Genomic DNA, 14170 nt, shown 5'->3' on the forward strand with positions numbered 1-14170 from the left:
GACCTAGAAATGCCTTTCAGGTGGTTATCAGGAGCAGCCACCTCCAGACTGCTGTTCTTGGACTTCTAGTCCTTGTAGCTGGAAATGCACAGTAGGGAATGACATTGCCAGGAACTGGAAACTTGTTGCCTGATGGATCAGTTTTCCCCATGTCTGGTTTCAGCTTTCCAGAAATGAAGTGATGAAAAGAAGCAAGGCGGAAAGTGTAGGCAAAGTTGAAGGTTAGCAGATTATAAACCTTGCTGGGTTTGGTAAGCTCCAGGCTGAGCTGTGCAGTGTTAGGAAAGTGAAGTAAAATTTTAACCCAGACAAAGAAGCCAGTGGTGAATCCGCAAACAATTCCCTAAAATCATGTCCCTGCAAGCACGTCCAGCTGAAACATCCCTGCAAGCACGTCCATCATGTCTCAGACGGCTGGGTGATACCTCTTCCTGGGACACACACCTTTCATGTGATATTTCTGAGTTCAGTGCTAAAAGAAGAACAATGCTGCCCGGCGTGTTCCAACCTGCGTGAGCTCTGAGCGTCTCATTGCTTCTGATGAACTCTTCTCTTTCATCCTCCTTCTTCCTTTCTTGACTGTGTTTGTGAATTAACATCTGTGGCCATAGAAGGTGCTTCTGCTCTTATCCGTTGACTACAGGTAGGGTGTGATTTGTTGCCATGTGAAAGTGTCAATATGTTCCTGGAAGAGAATACCTTTTCTTGAAATGCATATAAAAAGAGAACCTGTCTTCAGGCAAGGCAAGCTATGAATGAACGCTTACCAGACACAGCAAATTAGATATGTGCTCATATTCTGCCATGAACACTGTTTACCAGAGGATTTCAGGATAAGTTACAGTGTGAGGACATCTATTTGGGAAAACTTAGTGGGAAATCAGTGGGAAGTTAAGACACAGGGAATTTACAGTCCTGACCCTTGGCTGTTGCAGCCATCCAGCCATTCTTCACTGACAGCAGTGCAGTCTGTGCTTATCTCACCTGCAATCACTTGAATGAAGGTTCCCACCAGAAGTAATTACAGTTAGTTCAGCAACTAAGCTCAGAAGGTGAATTGGTTGCACAAGCTTTAGCTGAATGTAGATAGAAATGTACAAAGTTGATACCAGCTTATCAACAATCACTAAATAGGGCAACATGGTGGTGGTTTAACCACTAGCTTTTACCAGCCACCAGGCTGATGCTACACACTTGTCGTCTGGGCGCCTGGAGGGTCCCCGCAGTTACAACCTGCAGTTTCTCTGTGCCCTTGGGCAGGGTTCTCCCCTCACTGCTGGTCCTCTCATTTCCTCCTGTGGGTTTTACTATAGCAAAAGAGAATGAGTGATCAGTCCTTCACCATCCCTGCACAGAAGTGTAGCCTCCCCTTCCACATCCAAGGCCCGAGGATTGAGCAAGCTGCAGCACTGCAAGAGTGGCTTGTGCACCATCACCCTCTCTTCAGATGCTCTATAGATTTCCTTGCATCAGTGTCCTTGGACAAGGAGGACAGACCTGGGAGCCTCCACAGTAACCACCAGCAGCAGCCGCTTGGGATGAGAGCTGGACACCTGGACAATACCTTGGCAGAGAATATGGTATTTTATAGTGGAGCACTTTGCACCTGCAGAAGGCTGGTTCCCTTGATTGCCTGAAGCATGGAAAATGCTGAAGAAAACTTTGCATCAGGGGATAACTTTAGCTTTCTTATGAAGCTTGTTTTTTTCTAAGATCAAGTTCTTCAGTCTGATCAATGACTTGGTATGGCTTTTGGATGCTCAACAGGAAGCTTTTGGGTGCTACGGAAGAGCAATCTATGCAAGAAGACCATTAGCCTCTCATTGCGGTCACAGGTTCTCTTGGCACATTCTGTGCAGGTTGATTTCTGTTTATGCTACAGAGCATGGACCTCTGCTTTTCTTTATTTTTCTGTTCTCTGTGAATGAGTTAGAATCATAGAATCATAGAATAGTTAGGGTTGGAAAGGACATTGATATCATCCAGTTCCAACCTCCTGCCATGGGCAGGGACACATCACACTTTACCCCTTGTCCTATCACTCCAGTCCCTACCCCCCAGTTACTACCCTGCCTCTGCCAAATGGAAAGTGGAAAATTGTTGACCCCTTTTTTTGGTGACATTTCCCTTTTGCTTACTCCTTTCTTTTGCCTCCTTCACCCCACTGCTTAGAACTAGCAGAGTTAAAGAATTGGTAACATAAAAATGTTGTTCGCTCTTGTCTTACTAGAGAGATGGGGCTTTTCAGGCAGCTTAATAAATAGCACTATGAACCTAGGGCTGGTTCTGCAATAGGTGGCTTTAATTTAGGCTGGAAAGAGAGGGGAATTTCGGAGTCAGTGCTAGGAAACTAATAACATCATTGCCAGGTCAAGAGAGTTCCTTCTCTCAAAAGCAATGGTAAAATTTGCCCTGCAGAGCTCCATATTTGTTGTTTCTGACTGTCTGTGGTTAGATTCTTTAGTTTACAGGAAAAATATGTCCATCAAGCCATCCTTCCTTTCCCAGTACTACCCCTTTAAACTCTGCCTGGGCTGTTGGCATCCAGCTGTGTGCTTTCAGGTTCAGCCAACATCACCAGGAGTAAAGACTGTAGAAGCATTGCTGCCCTTTCCTGGCCCTGGCTTTTACTTTGAGTGTGCTCAGGGCCATGTTCACAGCCTAATTGTCTGCTGGAGGTGATGTGGGTGAGTAGAGGCTCTGGGGCAAAGACAGCGCTAAGCAGAAGGATGGAAGTCAGTTAAAGAATCACAGAATCACAGAATCCCAAGGGTTGGAAGGGACCTAAAAAGATCATCTAGTCCAACCCCCCTGCAAGAGCAGGGTAACCTACAAGAGAGCAGATGTAGCATGGCTGCTGGGCAAAGAGGACTTAAACCTGGCAAAGCATGTCCTTGTCAGTAGTGAGAGGAGGGGATTATGAATATGCACAAAGCTTTGACACCGTGAACTTTTTGAACAGTTCTTTTAGGAGCTGTATTTTGAACACACACAGAGAAAAGCAGCCAAACACAGTGAGAACCCGTGGGGAGGAATGAAACACAAGAAAGAATCAGTGATAGGTGAGAAGGGGCATGGAGAGATCAGCACATCCCTTGTACAGGAAGAATTGCATAAAAAGATAACAGTGCTTTATGTTGCCTTAATAACACACTTTTATAGCTGTCTAAAATCTGCATACTCGGCTGATTTACCATTGCAGTATTCATAGACCACATTGCTTCAGGTTACATGTGAACAGGCACAGTTGACTTGCCCACATTCACACATGTAGCAATGACAAAGCTGGGAAAAACAGCCCTAAATCCTCCCCTATAAAAAGTATCTAATCCAAAATTCCCTCTACAACAAGATTTGTTCACCTCCTTGCTCCTCTCCCAGTAAATGGAAGCACTTGAATAGAGCACAGGGAAGATGTATAGACCACAAAACTTCCAGAGATCCAGTTTTTCCTGTGGTTCCATGTAAACAGGTAGGATGAAAGGAAGCAGGACAGGTTTAGGGAGCATACAAAGGGTAAAGTGATACCAGGGTGGCATGGAGATGCATGCCTGCAGAACAGCACTGAAGCTGGGAACGTGCCAGGCTACCTGGGAGGAGGGACTGGTCTGTACTGAAGGGGTTGAATACTTTTTTTCTCTAGAAACACCCGAATTTTCCTCTCTATGTGTCAATGAATGTGGGGTATGGCTGCTTATATCAGAATGGTCACAAGCAAAAAGTCCCAGCAATTTGAGAGAACAAATGTATTGAATCCCCTTGCTGGTAGTTACTCATTAGATGAAAGTAAAAAGCCAAAACCAGGCAGGTATTGCGAGGGAGGAATAAATAGTTAATCAAGCAGAATGATAAACATCTGAATTACTTATTAACTTCTGCCTTCTGTAACCCCAGAGTCCTTAAGTTGGTTTACTAGGAGATCAAAACACAGAGCTGTGCCAAAAAGTCCCCAACCTTTGATAACACCTACTGCGCTTCATCTCTTCTTGCAACACGTGCCCCTGGGCTGAGACAGTGAGGACAGCACTGCCCTCTACTGATGGGTTCTCTCCTCTTTCAATGCGTGCAGTGTTGGAGTACAGGTGAGTCAAAGAGAAATCCATGCAGGACAGGGTGGGTTGAAATATAACCTCTTCTTTGGTGTGTCAACTGCCACAAGTTGAGAGAGAAGAGGAGGAATAATCGACTTGCTCTGTGTACGCATCCTCAAGCATCTGCTCCAGGATGTTCATTACAGATGGGATATTGGAGCAGCTGAGCCTTTGATCTAACACTCCAGGGACACATTTATGGTCTCAGGGCAAAATTGGGGCTGGAAGGAAAAGGGAGGACCTAAATGTTCCAGGAGCAATCACAGTGAAAGCAATGCAGCATGCTTGGCAGGGTGGAAAACAGGCTGATGCTCATCTGCTCATCACCCTTTTCTTAAAGGGTGATTTCAGATGTCTTCTTCCATCTGGTGTGGCTTGTTTGCCTTCCTGCACCCAGTTCCATCCAGTCTGGAGTGTCCCCTCAAGCAGTGTCTCTCCCTTGCTGTCATTCTTAATATTGTCACTTGTTATTGCATCCTGTCACTTGGTTTAACTGAGAACATGCTGGTTGCCATCTTCAGGAAAGACTCAGAAGTAAGGTGGGGATAATCACTGCAATTGCGGTTCAGCTGAGCCGCCCTAGAAGCTGGTTCTTCTCTATGATGGCTGACTGGAGCATCCTAAGGGATGTGAGAAGACTCCTGAAGATGTGTGTTCTTGGAGACGGACAGGGCTGTCTGAAGACGGACAGCTCTGCCCTGTAGTGCACAGGAAGTTCTCCCTAAGTTTAACACCTGTGTTTTAACTCATATAGCTTATGCGTAAGGAAAGTTGCTCTGGCGCGGAACTCAGCCTTCAACTCCCCAATCTTTGCTTCATTCAGAGGAGGTAAAGATGAAGAAATGAGCAGAAGCACTCAGCACCATCAGTGCGGATGGACACAGGCTCACAGAAGGAACAGGGTGTGCAGTGCTGGTGAAGGCCCATCAAACAGGGAGTCAATGATAGACCACAATAAGCTAATCCAAGGAAAGCCTAGCTGTGCCTCTGGGGATAAAGGCTGCCCTGTGAATAGAGCCTGAAAGGATGCAAGTCTGGTTTGTGTTCTGTCTTCCTTCTGCTCAGCCTCTAATAATACCCCTAGTCGCTAAGCCAAAACCAACAATAGCCATATAAAAATACCAAATCTTATTCATCACCATCAGCTGTCACAGAAGTCAGAAAATGTCCATTTGCTGGGACCAGCTTGTTCTTTTGCTTGACCTGCCTTTGCTATGCTCAGCTTTAGTGTTTTTCCTTAACAATTCCACAGTAAGGCTTTTTTTTTCCAGGCCCCAAACAAACAGCAGGGAGCAGGCTGAACAATAGGAGACTTTGGCAGCACACAGGTTGCTCCTCTGTGCCAGAAAAGCTTCTCTGATGGCCCTGAGTTCCTCTTTACCCCCCTCTGCCAGGGGCTGACATCAGGGAAAGAGAAAATACAATTGAATGCCATCAAAAGTAATGTCCTGTTTATTTTCCTGCTAACAGAATTATTTTCAGGACATCTCAGAAATGGGAGCAAAGGGAGGGGTGGGATGATCAGAACAAGCACAGGTTTGGATTTCATTAGTTGTTAGCAGAGAAGAGCCTAGAATCAGCATCAAAATGCAGGTCAGGGACAGGATAAATGAAGCTGTACATGTCATGTGTCCTTGTTTACCCTTCGGGGAGAAGACCATAAAGAGCTGGAGAGGTTTCTGTTCCAGAAGCAGGACAACATGATCTGTTAAATACGTTTGTGGCCATACTCCAGTTTAGTTATTGCTGCGTGGGACAGGCTCTCCAGAGCGGCACTAGCACCAGCATGGATTTGCCAGGGGAATAAAAGGGGATTTGGGCTCCTCATGAGCAGTGGCTGTTGACGTTTGCTCTTGTGTCAAATGAGCCTCTTCCTTGCTCTTCCTAGGGTTAAGTTAAAGAAAATGAGAGAGCCAGGCTGGCATTGCTTGGTTTCTGAAAGGGACAGGTCTTACTCCATCTCTTTTCACCTCTCCTCCTTCCCTACCCATAGTTGAAGCACTGAAACTGAGGTGGCCTCTGTCCAGGCATGAGTGGAAATTAGAGGCCAAGTATGCTGCTCCTCACCATGGGGTCTCTGGACCACCTCTGCCACTGCTGCATGGGTGATGTGCCTCTTCTGGTAACCACTGCAGGTTGTGCTGTTCCCACTGCTCTAGTATTAACTCCCAACTCTGCAATTACAACTGCTGTAAGTGACGTGAATCAATAATGAACTGATGAGCCAGAGCTTTTCCTGAGGCTACTGCATGGAGGAGGGGATGAAGAATGGAACAGGGGGCTTTCCAGCTTTCAGTTCACCACCTCCTGTCTAGCCAAGGTCAGTAACAACCCAAAATTAAGTGATGCAAAGGGCTGATTCAGCCAGGGCCTCCCACTGGGGCTGCTGCTTGCTCCCCAACTGAGCCCTATAGGTCTGCCAGGCTGAGCTGACCACTCTGGAGATGATAGGGAAGATATGGGGAGGGGATGGTTGACCTGTCACTGCCTCCTGACATCAGGCTGATATCGGCCTTAGCTGGGGATGGGGTCATGGGTAGGATGGGGGAATTGACCTTTCTCTCCCTTCCCCAGGCCAGTTCAGGGGTATCTTACAACAGCTAAATGTGCTATAAAATGAACAGACAATTTTCCAAGAGAAGTAGTCCTTTCCACAGGTAAGAGTGAATGAAGCCATGAAACATAATTTCTGTTCTTTAATACAGCATTGAGACCTACGCTTCAACTAACCTTTTAACCCAGACAAGCTACTTATCTGTGTACTGTCAACTTCTTCCCTTACCTATTCCCATTTTAGTAGGGACTGCATTCACAGTACTTTATTTCTCTACAATTATTTTCTAGCATAAATTGCTTTCCATTGTTCCAGTCCAACCACCTAGTGGAAAAGCAAACATGCACGAGCCTTGATTTCCATCTCTCTTGCCAGTAAAGGAGAAATGCAAGACCTGGTTTCTGAGCCAAAGCTGACAGTAGATGACCAACACCTGCTCCACACTGGGGAAGAACAGTGATGGTGAAGGGAATGTATATGTCTGTATGTCTCACTTTTTATATACATAAACGTTAGGTATAAATTAATTTGGAAAATTATCTTGCAATAAGTGCCACTTCTTGATTATTCTTGGCATCACAGTGGGCATTTTTTGTCTTGGCTACAGGGCAGACCAAAACTCTCTGAGCAAGACCCAGACCCTCCTGTGCTAAGCTCTAGACAGAGGTCTGACAAAACAGTTGAATGGAAAAGATGCCAGGCTATGGCATATTGGGCAGAGAAGGGATTCAGAGTGGCCCTGCAGAGAAGGACTTGGGGGTGCTGGTCGATGAGAAAATGAACATGAGCCTGCTTCAGTGTGCGCTCGCAGCCCAGAAAGCCAACCGTATCCTGGGCTGCATCAAAAGGAGCGTGACCAGCAGGTCAAAGGAGGTGATCCTGCCCCTCTACTCTGCTCTCCTGAGACCTCACCTGGAGCATTGTGTGCAGTTCTGGTGTCCTCAACATGAAAAGGACATGGAACTGTTGGAACAAGTCCAGAGGAGGCCACGAGGATGATCAGGGGACTGGAGCACCTCCCATATGAAGATAGGCTGAGAAAGTTGGGGCTGTTCAGCCTGGAGAAGAGAAGGCTGCGTGGAGACCTCATAGCAGCCTTCCAGTATCTGAAGGGGGCCTATAGGGATGCTGGGGAGGGACTCTTCATCAGGGACTGTAGTGACAGGACAAGGGGTAACGGGTTCAAACTTAAACAGGGGAAGTTTAGATTGGATATAAGGAGGAAATTCTTTCCTGTTAGGGTGGTGAGACACTGGAATGGGTTGCCCATGGAGGTCGTGAGTGCTCCATCCCTGGCAGTGTTCAAGGCCAGGTTGGATGAAGCCTTGTGTGGGATGGTTTAGTGTGAGGTGTCCTTGTCCATGGCAGGGGGGTTGGAACTAGATGGTCTTGAGGTCCTTTCCAACCCTAACTATTCTATCATTCTATGATTCTATGGCATATCTATAAATGCCATATCCACATCCAGAAAGTGAAATTCACAGAGAGGTAGCTCAGGTGATGCCTTTTTTTCGCTGTTCTTTTTCTTCTTGGATGTGATGGAAAATCTTACTGACCAGTGCAAACTGCTGTAGCTTCAGCCTCTGGGAGGAGGAGCTGACCATCCACTGAGAACACGACCAAATAATAACGTGCTGCTTTTATCTCTGCACTGAGCAGGTTTGCAGAGATGATGAATTTGGTTTGTTTAGGGGACTGGTTTAGGTGTGCTGTATGATTGCACAGGAGATGAGTCTGAAGGGCACTGCTATCAAAGGAAGCAAATACCTGAAACACAAAGAACTGAAGCTGTTCAGTACCAGCTGTGAGGCCAAGCTTTGCTGTTGTAAGCACAGTAATGTTTCTGTTCTTCCTGTAAAATGCAGCTTCTCCCAAAACAGGCTCTTTGCTGATGCGTCCTAAGAAATCTCTGTCTTCTGTCCAGAACTCTGCTTGGTGGTTCAGTTCAGCAGGGCCATTGCCTTCCCACAGGCTGCCCAGACATAACCTCAGCATTGCAAGTCAACAAGAAAACTCTGCAGAGCTGCAGTTCACCAGAGATTCCTAAAAGCTTTGGCTGAAAGGGCTCTCTGAAGGTGTCGAATCCAAGTGGGAATCCCCAGCACTGTATCAGACCAACCATGGCTTTGTCTAGGCAAGTCTTGACGTCATTCAAGGCCAGAGGTCCCATTTCTTTCCTTGGCTGACCTTCCCATCCTCCTAGTGAGATAGTCATTTTCCCTGATGTCCTGTCTGAACCTCCCAAGCTGCAATGCATGGCCATTATTTCTTCTGCTGCCATTCGATACTACTGAAACGAACTGATGTCAGCCATCTTCACCCCTCCTTAACACATAGGCAAGGATATAAAAGCCAGACAGTACTTCTCAGCATTTGTATACATTGCTTGCTTTTATTGTAGAAAAGAAGGCACAGGGTATACATTCAGACAAGGGATTAACTAGGACCAAGCCATGTCCTGTGTTCAGTCCATAGTCTCTTCCCTGGCACTGTTTTAGCTCATGGCTTCTGATCTCCTCCCAGAGATTGCCCATGCTCAGCATGAGCCAAGTACTGTTCCCAAAAGACAGTATAGATGAAGCCATCCAATATCTTTAAGCCACAGAGGTTTAGCTGTACAAGCATATTCCGTGGCACATCCATGCCCTTGGTCACAGGAGTGGAACTTGACCTATTTTATCACATCCTATTTTGATGTTTATATATGTGCGCATATAAACATCTCCCAGAACATGCCTACTCTTCAAAGCCAGCTGCCACCTCATCCTTCGCACTCTCCAGCATACCCTTCATGCCACCTCTGGGGACACCACATAAACATCTATGTTTGTGTCATAGGAATCCCACTCTGATGGTGATGGTGCAGTACTCCTACATTATTTCACATAATATATGTAAGGTTTAGTAATAATTCTTTTTTAGGTCACAGATACAGTACTTGGAGCATACAAGAGATGCCAGGTTAGGTGACAAGCAGCACAAATATGGTCAGTCTGTTCGGAAGAACTAGTCCGCAGCAATGTGGGTGAGACCACCTCCAGTATGAGGTGTATGAGCTGCGGTGATGTAGCTACAGGAACGAATAACGGGTTATTCATGGAAGGATGTCCAGAAATGATGAGCTGAGCCTCAGTATGCTTTCTGTTACCATGAAGGAAGAACTGGGCAAACAGCTCAGCCTCTTTCAAATGCAGTCCAGCATGGTCACCATAATCATCCTAGCTGCCCCCTAATGCAGGTGACCCAGGGCAGGTTTATTCTTAATGAAGTACACACTCAAGAAGGAAAGTCCATTTGCAAACCTCGGGGCATCCTTTCCCTGCCTGCTGTAGGATTTTCCCACTCATGGGCTATGAGTAAGGACAAGCTACTACATCACTGAAAACAACTGAAAGCTGAGCAAAGCAATAGCACCTAGAGCATCTGCCAGCCAGGCTGGTGCATTTTCCTCTGGGCTACAGTCCTGCATCACGTGTAGTCAGGAGATAGCAGTCACTGGGCTCAGTGAAGGACATCACACCTGTCTCAGAGAGGGGAAATGAAGAGCAAATAAAAACTCTTCAGCTTGAAATGAGTGGAAATGGAAGCATTTCCCTCAGTTATATGCTTTAGTGGTGGCAGTCCTGGGGTAATTGATGGTTTGAAAGGTCTTTTCCAACCTAGTTGATTCTATGATTCTATGATTCATTCAGCAGAAGAGGTGAAGTGGACCAATTGTTAACTGTAGTGATACCTCAGTATTTGAAACTTGGGTACCTAATGAAGTATTCAGATAGGAAATTTAAAACTGAAGGTAGTAGCTGATCAAACAGCACAACTTTAAACAGTGGAGCCACAGGCCCTGGGCAGGGCCCAGCATCACCATGGGAGGCACATATTTCCTGTGCGGGATGAGTGTGCTGCACTCTGACAGTCTCTTTTATTGGCCTTTTGGGCTTGGCACAAGCATCTCCTCCCATGAGCTGTGTGGGAGGCAGCTCTGCATCCATTTGGGGGAGTGATGGGGGATGCTATCATGCCCCAGCCAGAGCCCCAGGAGTGCTGAGATGGATGCAGTGAAGAGGCAATGGGCTTTGTGTGGCCACCCAGCACAGCCTGAATCAGGCACCAGGACCCCAGCACCCCTGCTCAGCACTTTACCAAGTGGTACCCACTGATCCCCATGGGATGCTTGCCTCTGCCTTGGCTCTGGGGCATGGCTGAGGCATGTGCATATGCACTGCTGGCAGTCAGCAGTCAGATAGGCTTTCTGCTGTCATTAAACCCAGCTAATTAATTCGCACCATTGATTGCTTTCTACAATATATCTGCCCCTCATTTAACATTTGGGTGCCACAATTGAGAACAAATAAATCCAAAGCTATACAAGTTGATTATATTGGTAGCATAACATGTAAGTCCTGTTAGAAACAACTGAGTTGCCTTTATGGTCCACAAAGGACATTTTGATCTGTATAACTGAAGCTTTTTACATCCACAACTAAAAAGATTCCAGCATTACCACATAGCCAGAAATCCCAGATGTTTGTCCCTGGTTGGGAAATTCAGTTTCAAAAGAATTATTTTGTTTTCTTTCTTTGTTTTATTTTTTTTTAAATACAAGCATTTTGAAAGAGTCAGTACAAGAGAAAACACACACATAGCTGGGACCCTTGTCCCTTCTAAAGCAGGAAAGGAAAACTGCACAGATAGCAGCACTGATGTAAATCCTCAGGGTGTGAAGCCTTGCAGGACTTCTCCCACCTCGTGCTCCCCATCACTTTCACGGTCAGCAGGCTTCTGCATTTAGAACTCATCCAGAGGCTAAAGCAGATAGGTTTAGCAAATACATTCCAAGCCTTATAGCTGTGAAGACAGTAATGTCAGGAAGGAAGAAGCTCTAACCTGTGATGTACACACAATACTATAAGAGAGCTGTATGCTCCTGAAGCCACTGGATAACTCATGGGAACAGGAAAACAGCACGCTCTAGTGGGGAAAATATTAATATCACTGCTCTGAGTACTCCATGTAAAACCAGCTGTTGCTTTGTATCTCTGTCCCTGTTTCTTCTCCCATCCTTATGCATCTCCAGTCACTTGCTGCCCCTTGTGTCCATTAGCCTAGGGAGAGAGATAGTACCTCCAAGGCTGTCCCAGCTACTCTTGAATAGCTTGATCCAGTATCTCTTTTCAGGAGCCTCTTCCTCTGGCTTGCTGAGTGCATCTGGCATATTGTATGTTCACCCATGCCAGTGCGGCTGAGTGCAGGGAGGACACTTGGGTCAGTGACAGCAGTGGTGAGGTGCCACATTAGAACAGAAATTGGAGGGCTCCTTTCCTCTCTCCCTTTCTTTGCCACCCAGTGGAAAACTCCCATCTCCATTAAGAATGAGAACTCATTATTGGTGAAACAGAGACACGAATCAGCCATTAGTTGTAACCATTAATGAAAAAACTAATGAGGTGCTGAGATCCCCAGCACTGACTGAAATGAGTTAATCACATCTCGCTGCTAAGAGACCCATTAATCTGCGTGCATGCTGATGTTTTCCATTCCTTTGCTTATTATAGGAAATAAAAACATTGTTGGAGCTTCATTTACTTGCATCTGCTGGATCTCCCTGCTAAGCTGTGTAGCCACATAGCTGTGGGGCAGACTTGCAACTGGTGACAAGCAGCAAAGTTCCTTTGGCCCCCAAGAAGCCCCGTAGAGAGGACTATCACAGGTAGAATGGCACAAACACCATGGGAAGCAAACACCATGCACACAACCACATAAAACAGTGATTTCTTATTGCCCCTGCCTGCTGGTTGAAAGTATTATTCCAGTTCCTACAATAGCAAGAACTGAAGTGCCACCACTCCTCCTGAAGTAGGCTTTTCACTTTGGATCATGTAATTCCTACTAGTGGTGACCAGTAATCTCACCTGGTTCCAGAGGGTTAACTGTGGGATGGATGAGTAATTGGGAGTAATAGTAACTGAGATAGTTTGGTATAAATTTGAGCTAAAGGTTTATTGCAGGTGCTGCTGGTATTACCTGTTCTTAGACTTCTGGAGAGGTCTTAGCACCCCTTGAATCCATAGACTTGTTTAAGTCTCTATTCTAGTCTGGATGGAGTGGAGTTAACTTTATAGTAGCTCATATGGTGCTGTGTTTGGGATTGGTGGTAAAACAGTTATCCCCCATCAGAGTTTTGGCTGTTGCTGAACAGCATTTGCAGTGTGAAGACCTTCTCTGTGCCTCACTCTGCCCATCCCAGAAACTCACCTGGGGTAAACAAGAGGTTGGGAGGGGACACAGCCAGACCCAAATTGGCCAGAGGGTTATTCCATCCCATATAACATCAGCCTTGGCAATAAGATGGGATGGAGGGAGAAGGAGTCTTTCCAAGGTGAATATTGCTCAGACAACATGGCCAGGCATTGGTCTGCTGGTGGAAGGTAGTGAGCAATTGATTGGCTTTACATAACTTGTTTTTTCTTCTTCTTTCACTGATTAAACTCTATCAACCCACCAGTTTTCTTGCTTTTGTTCTTCCTGTTCTCTCCCCCTTCCTACAGAGGGGAGAGGGGGAAGTGAGCAAGTCGCTGTGTGGGTGCTTGGCTGCAGGCCAGGGTCAGATCACAACCATATGTGCTCCCCAAAGCATCACCAGCCTAATTCACTCCTGGCTCACCTACTTTGATGGACTAAACACATGGTTATAATGCTATTTTTCCCCCAAAGTTTTCTAGAAGCTCTATTGCCTTTATTTCTATTCAGCGTATCTTGACCTTCTGTTTATTTCTATTTCCTTACCTACCTATTCAAATCAAATCCTCAAACAATAGAGCTTGTCAGCTTGCAGAACTCTCCACAACCAGCTCTTTGATGTTCCCAGTGATGAACGATCGTCTGCCTGTGCCTCCACTGCTGCAGAGAGAAGCTTGATGCCCCATCAGTGTCTTGGGGAACTTGCTCACACATACCCACCCTCTGACATCTGAACATAAGGATGTGTTATACAAAGTCTTCCAACGCTCGAAGAAGAAATAGGAGTGGAAATCACTTTTTCCGCTGTTTTCTACCACTCAGGCATGTGAGTGGGCTGAACATATGCTGTGGCTCCAAACTGGATGTGCTTCAAAGCACAGCTCAAGTATGGCCAGTTCAAACACCCAGCCCCAGACTGCAGGTTTGGGCTGAGGCAGCAATGTGCAGCTCCACTGGATGGTGACAGCTTATTGGGACCAATCACAGGAAAGCAAGGAGGGAAACACAAGATTCCACATGGGAAGAAACGCTGTAAGGTATTCTGGAGGTTTGGTTGGGGCGTCTTTGGAGGATGGCTTTAGAGGCTTGGTTTGGACATCCTTGGAGGATGCCTTTGGAGGATTGTTTGGGCCATCCTTGGAGGATGCCTTTGTAGGCTTGGTTTGGACATCCTTGGAGGAACATGATTAGCATTAATGCATAGGACAGGATGCTTCTTTTACTGATTTAGTGTCTCTGTGGACAGGGAGATGACTGGTAGTTGCTGTGTAACTCTGGAGTCTGATTA

The 14170-nt window shown here is 46.2% G+C and overlaps 1 long non-coding RNA gene across 3 annotated transcripts; it reads left to right on the forward strand.

Moving 5' to 3' along the window:
- Window positions 1-381: 381 nt before the first annotated feature.
- LOC136008976 (uncharacterized) lies at window positions 382-7184 on the forward strand. 3 transcript variants are annotated; one of them, XR_010610298.1, is made up of 3 exons: window positions 382-643; window positions 6085-6411; window positions 6666-7184. It is a non-coding gene; the product is annotated as an uncharacterized LOC136008976 (long non-coding RNA). The 3 variants fall into 3 exon arrangements; XR_010610297.1 differs by having other exon boundaries at window positions 6085-7184; XR_010610299.1 differs by having other exon boundaries at window positions 6227-7184.
- The last annotated feature ends 6986 nt before the right edge of the window (window positions 7185-14170 follow it).

Source organism: Lathamus discolor, chromosome 2, assembly GCF_037157495.1.
Source record: "Lathamus discolor isolate bLatDis1 chromosome 2, bLatDis1.hap1, whole genome shotgun sequence".
NCBI lineage: Eukaryota > Metazoa > Chordata > Aves > Psittaciformes > Psittacidae > Lathamus > Lathamus discolor.